This window comes from Tenebrio molitor, chromosome 1, assembly GCF_963966145.1.
Source record: "Tenebrio molitor chromosome 1, icTenMoli1.1, whole genome shotgun sequence".
Taxonomy (NCBI): domain Eukaryota; kingdom Metazoa; phylum Arthropoda; class Insecta; order Coleoptera; family Tenebrionidae; genus Tenebrio; species Tenebrio molitor.
The window spans coordinates 10,672,224-10,678,631 of NC_091046.1; positions in this window are offsets into that span (position 1 = coordinate 10,672,224).

A 6,408-nucleotide genomic window follows, 5' to 3' on the forward strand; every position below is an offset into this window, starting at 1 on the left:
GTATCCTCATCGATTGATAAGTTCTGGTGGTCCACGACACTGGCCTGTGCGGTCCTATTGCCTTATTGCTACAGGAGAACAATTTAGGAGTTGCGTTCAGGAAGCTTTTGCCACAATTACTCCTGAAATGGTTACGAATTCTAAACTGAATCTTTTGCGACTGGCACGGTTATGCTTGCAAATGAATGGTGGCCACTTTGAGCACTTCCTCTGATTGTATTTATTTTTCGTTTTATAATCCCTTTTGGCTTGTGTTATACCTTTTCTTCCTGTTTTGTACGATAAGCTCACGTGCATTAAAATAAACAAGGTTGTTTTCAGAACCGCCATTTGTTGTTGTATTTAAAAAAAAATAAAAATACATAGATTCATGTGATCCATGGCGAATGTGACATCTTAAATGACATCTGCCTTAACCTAACATGTTGATGTTGACACTTTAGCGGACATGTCATTCTGACATTATTTAGTTGTGACAATTTATAAACTTAGCAACCGATTTTATTCACATTAACACCTCAGAGTTCCCTTTCTGGAATTGGTGGATCTTAGATGTCTCACAACTCTCTTATGCAAGCCATTAATTGTTCTTCGTTTGCATTTTTAGAATCGAGATTGTCGTCGGCATTTGTCTGTTTTCTCTGGGGCGCGAGTTCTGGGACAGCCTGTATAGTGTAACGTTATCACTTGTCATAGAACACTGTAAAGTTTCATTTTTCTACCTTGGCCCGGTGACAGGTAAATAATTTTTTATTATTAACCAGTGGTTAATATAATGAACAAATTCAAATCAACAGTCACATAGCAACGAAAGATTGTCGTTTATTTTCATAGCAACCGTTAAAATATGACAACTCGGATCGTCGTATCCGACAAAATAATTTTACCTACTTATTAATAATTATTATTATCAGAAAGGATTTTAACCCTCTACGGTTTTAACGTATCTAGTGGTGAAAACAATTGCATATACACCACGGTAGAAAAGTCCCTCCTTCGCTCCTTACATCCCTCGGCGCACCTCGGGATCTATTCTTGGCACTCTGGCTATAATCATGAACTTTTCTACCTTGGTATACAGGCTGATTCACGTAGCCCGTTCATTAGAAACTTTCTGATTTCCCCAAATCATATTAATATGAAAATTGGTAGTTGACTATAATCGACTACTCCAAGTTCAAATGAAATATTTTCAAAATGGTGGTACTTCTGGAAATACCGGAAATCGACGTCACCTTTATTTTTTTAAATAGAAAGGCCCCATTTTGACTTCACATTTCAATTCTACGTTAACTTTTGAGTTTAGAACGTCTTTTTGTCAACATTTATCTGTCATTCTTTTTGACCTATCTCATCTTTTTTGCAAAAAAGCAAGGTTGCAGGGCTTCATTAACAAATTTATAACTCTTGTACCATGGGAAATAAATAATTGATTGTATTGATGTTGGTAGCGTAAACTGTCAACTGACAGACGTCAAAAAATAAATCTCGCAGAGAACCAAGCAAATTAAAAAAAACGTTTAATTTTCATTATGGAATTTGGACTTCTCCGGCAGTAATTTTTCTAACGTCTTTTGTGCAATTTGCCTAATTTGCGGCGGCGTTAGTGATAAACTTTCTTCAGCATTCATTTTCAAACATCAAATGCGAAAATAAAAAAAATTCTGACGTTTTGAATTATTTTTTTTTCACAGCCGGCTAAAATTATGCCACATAAAAAATGTCACCAACCACCGCAAAATTCCCTACATTTAAAATTTTAATTTTTTTATTTATACAGAGTGTCCCCAAAAAAGAAGACGAGTCCATAACTCCGTTATTTATCGGAAGATTTTAATTATCTGTACACCAAATTAAATGGTTGTTAATAGGCTACAAAATGGCCTAATAAATTCAAGTATAGCCCTATGGGCTTCAAGGGTAAACTGTCAAAATATTTTTTTTTTAATGGGAATACTTTTTTTGTACTAATTCTGATAGAGATTTATATTCTGAAAACAACAATGTATCACAAATATACACTTAAATACCAAAAATTTACAAAAAAAAATGTAAAAAACCGCTACTATCGTCTATGTTCCATTTTCCGCTAAACATTGGCGGTATATCTGCGCAATCCCACATGTAAAATTAAAAATTAATTTCACATGTTATTATTTATCATTTGTTTTTCCAGCTACCTTAATTTGGTTATTACACTGTAACGCAGTGCATTTTGATAGCTTTTCGCTTAATGCTCGTCATTTGTTTCAAAAGTTAGTGTTATTTTTTTTAATGTGAAGTTATACTTGTGATACATTGTTGTTTTCAAAATTAAAATCTCTATCAGAATTACTAATAAAAGGTATGTAATCCCATTTGAAAAAAAATATTTTGACAGTTTACCCTTGAAGCCCATAGGGCTATACTCGAATTTATTAGGCCATTTTGTAGCCTATTAACAACCATTTAATTTGCCGTATAGATAATTAAAATCCGCCAATAAATAAGGGAGCTATGGACTCGTCTTTTTTTCTGGGGACACCCTGTATGTAAAATGGTATAAAGCGGCAAAATAGAAAAAGTAGTAGGTATAAAAGATTCGTTGCAGAAAGTTCTTCAAGCACTCATTTGTTCTTCAACTCGCTGCTACGCGGCTCGTTTCGGAATTTCAGATTCGTGCTTGAATAGATGCCGTCTGCAACTTATATTTTAATATACCTACTATTATGTCAAAATTTAGGAAACTGCACTTAACTGTGTTTTACGTTTTTTAAATAAAAAAACAAACAGCCACGTTAGCTTTGCAAATGTATTGTGGGTTGGATTTTCAATTCCGTCGGGCTCATTATCACTCGTGAAATACCCTGTATTTTTAAAGAGCACTTACGCTGCTCTAACAATTTTAACAACTTATACAGTGAGTTTTTTATTTCGCTGAACATACAATGTAAAATGGTTATGTTCAGTTCTAAAGTGGACAAGTCAATTCATTTGACATAGGCAACCAAACTTACAGATGCATTAGGCGTAGGTATGTTCAGTAATAAAAAAACTTACGGTACATATGTAGTTTATCCCAAAAGAAAAAAGATGCTAACATGTACTTGGATTATTATTATCCATCCACTCTTTCGTGTAAATTTGACAAAATTATGGGGTGTAAGTTGTGTAAATATGAAACTGGGAGTGTTTATTTTTTTAGGTATATAAAACACAACAAGAAATTTTAACTCACACATACAAAAATTAGTTGACTGCGGACAAGGATCAAAGTTACAAATCATATTAAGCAGACAGTACCTACTAGAAAATAATGCCATCAACCTTATTTTTTTTATCTTGTGGACGGATGACGAGTTTAGTTATTTTATAAAGCAGTTTAATTTATTGCAAATAACAGCGATACAATCTGCCACCATACAAGACTGACAATATCAGATTTGTTTGATTGATTGATATTTATTATCCAATAGCATCTATAGAATCTGCTCAAGATTCAAACTGGTTTATCGTCTTTCTGTCAGTTTTCATTAATTAGTAATAATTGTATCGGCGGTCCGCAAGAGCATCTGATCACTGTAATTGTATTAAATCTTGAACAAAGGGGTGCAGTGCTCTCGACTGTTGTCTGGTAAATATGTGGTGCGTAAAGTTAAGTAGTTTGTACAAACGAATTAGAAGTTTCTAGAAGGGAATTTATCGACGCCAAATTTGTTTAGTACTTAATTTACATTCCAGTCTCACTTAACTATAAAGTCTTTAAATTATTATGACTAGAGATCGCCCAGCGGTCGACCGTTTTCATTAAATTTTTAAGTTTGAACGTTACTGAGGTTTTTTTATCAAAGAGTATACCTCTATAATTATCGCATATAATTTTTTTGAATTTTGTTCTATTACGTCAGCTGCGAGCGTTTACAAATACGTCATTATGCACTAATTTTCGAGTTACATATTTGAAAAATACGAACGATAGGAAAAAGGAGGTATAGTTTGGCTATGCCATATTTAAAAAACAATAACGCGTTTTTTGACATTTCCTTAGGTTTCTTATTGCTATACTCGTACTGGCCAGGTTTCGCCAAGGCTACACAGTTAATTTGCCTATCTTTTTCAAATTACATATACCGGGTATCAACCACCAAACCTGGCCATAGGCACATTACACATATTAAAATAATATATGAGTTGCTATGAAATATATTATTGTGTAATGTCATATTGACAGCTATAATTATCATCCGTACAAACAATGCCATCAGAAAACTTTTGATGTATCATAGGTAACGTAGAAAGTAGAAATATGTACTTTTGAAATTTGGAAAAGGGAAGAACGATCACAGAGCAGTATTACGCTCAATTATTGGGCAAATTTGACGAAACAAGAATATGTTTCATAGCAACTCATATATTATTTTAATATGTGTAATGTGCCTATGGCCAGGCTTGGTGATTGATACCCGGTATGTATAAAATTGAAATAAAAAAATAATGCAAAAAATGAAAAATAAAATAAAGAACACGTGTTTCTTATTTTTTATACCTATTATTAGGGCACAGTTGGAAATTTTTAGTTAATTAAAATTAAAAATGGGTTTTATTACAAAATATTGAACAGAGATCTGTACAAGTAGGAGTTCTGTATGCTAATGTGTATATGTGTGTGTGTGGAGTCCGTGCCGAGCGTCCCATGCATTCATGACTCCGCATGGAAAAGGGCAGAAGTGCAGAACGGCTTAACACTCGGCCATCCTGACTAGGCTCGTCCCGGGCCTTTCAAGTCGACTGATTTCTGAAAACAAAATAGGCAAACAGTACCTTGAAGTTTGACTTGGTAGCAAAATAAAACTTTCAAGTTTTGAAACAGTACCTGTAACTTTAAAGTTGCATGTCGAATAAAAAGATCTCAACAGGGCTTATCTGAAGTACCATATGCTCACTATGAATCGTCGATCAAGCGATCTCAACAAGGACCAAACTGGGAGTCTAAAATTGAATATCAGGTACCATCAATCTCAACAGGGGTCAGCTTGGAGTCCAAACATCAAATGTAACCTCAACAGGAATTAGCATGGAGTCAACAAAACAAATGTGACCTCAACAAGGACCAAACAGGGAGTAGATAGTCGACAACCAATACACAAATCTCAACTGAGGTCAACTTGGAGTCCACACAGATAAGGAGTTTAAAATTTAATAGTTTACCCTGGAGGCACTTACAGATTAAAATTTTTGGATTGTACTCAACAAGGGCGAACTTCTGGAGTTCACAACAAGCAGCAAAAAAACACTCTAGAACTCAACAGGCGCCAGCTTGAAGCACACCGTTTTAAACTGGATTAGATTTATTGTACCACTGCAAACTAAAGTTTTAATTTTGAGTGTAGAGTCATAAATGCTCTATAAGTTAACACTCCGTTCTGTGAATGCAATAATAAGCAAACAGATAATTGTTTTCGTACTTGTATCTTTTAGAGCTTCCAGCCATGTAAACTTGGTAAATGCATCGACGGTTACCAAAACATAAACATTGTCATTAGCTGTTCTACAAAATAGTCCAAGATGGTCCAAATGGAGTGTATGAAATGGTTGCTCAACCTTTGGGATAGGATGGAGATAACCTCGTCTTTTGCCTGTTGGTTTCTTTGCGCACAGACACGGAATACAGGCATTAATATATTTAGTAACAAATCTCTTCATTTTTGCAAACCAGTAGTTTTTGGATATTGATTCATAAGTTCGTTTAAAACCCGGATGTCCGTTTTCGTCATGATATTGGTGAACAATCCTCCAACGAACGTCTTTTGGGATCAATAATTTATTTTCGTTGTTAACAACTCTACAAATTTTTCCTTCAACAATCCTATAATCTTTGGATAATCTGTACAAACATGTCATGTTAAATATTAGATTAAAATTCTTATATTGTATTGTATTGTAAGAATCATGGCCTCCAGCTATATTTAACCGGTCGGGCCAGGTAGCCACCCACCCCTACCAGAGACGACTGGCGGGTAGTTCTTAGTCTTGACCAGAAGCTTGTAAACTCTGAGACAATAAACAGCAGCCCTAACTTGTGTGTTTAAATCTAAAACCATCCAAATTAACAGGCATTCTGTAGATCAGACAATCGATCCTACAGAATCAAACATAATCCGTTCTCAATTTCATTTTTAATTCGCCCACACTCGTCATCCACGTTTTGAACACATTGTAGCCAATCAGATTCTTTTATCAGACTTGTAACAGGAGGTTTTCTGCTAAGGGCGTCGACGTGTTTCATTTGCGTGCCTGGACGGTAATTTACGTCAAAATCGTATTCGTATTCCTGCAGTTCTATCCACCAACGTCCAATTCGGGGAGTAAGATCTCTTTTTGTCCAAGTAAGTCTCAAAGCATTGCAATCGGTCACAATAGTGAACCTTC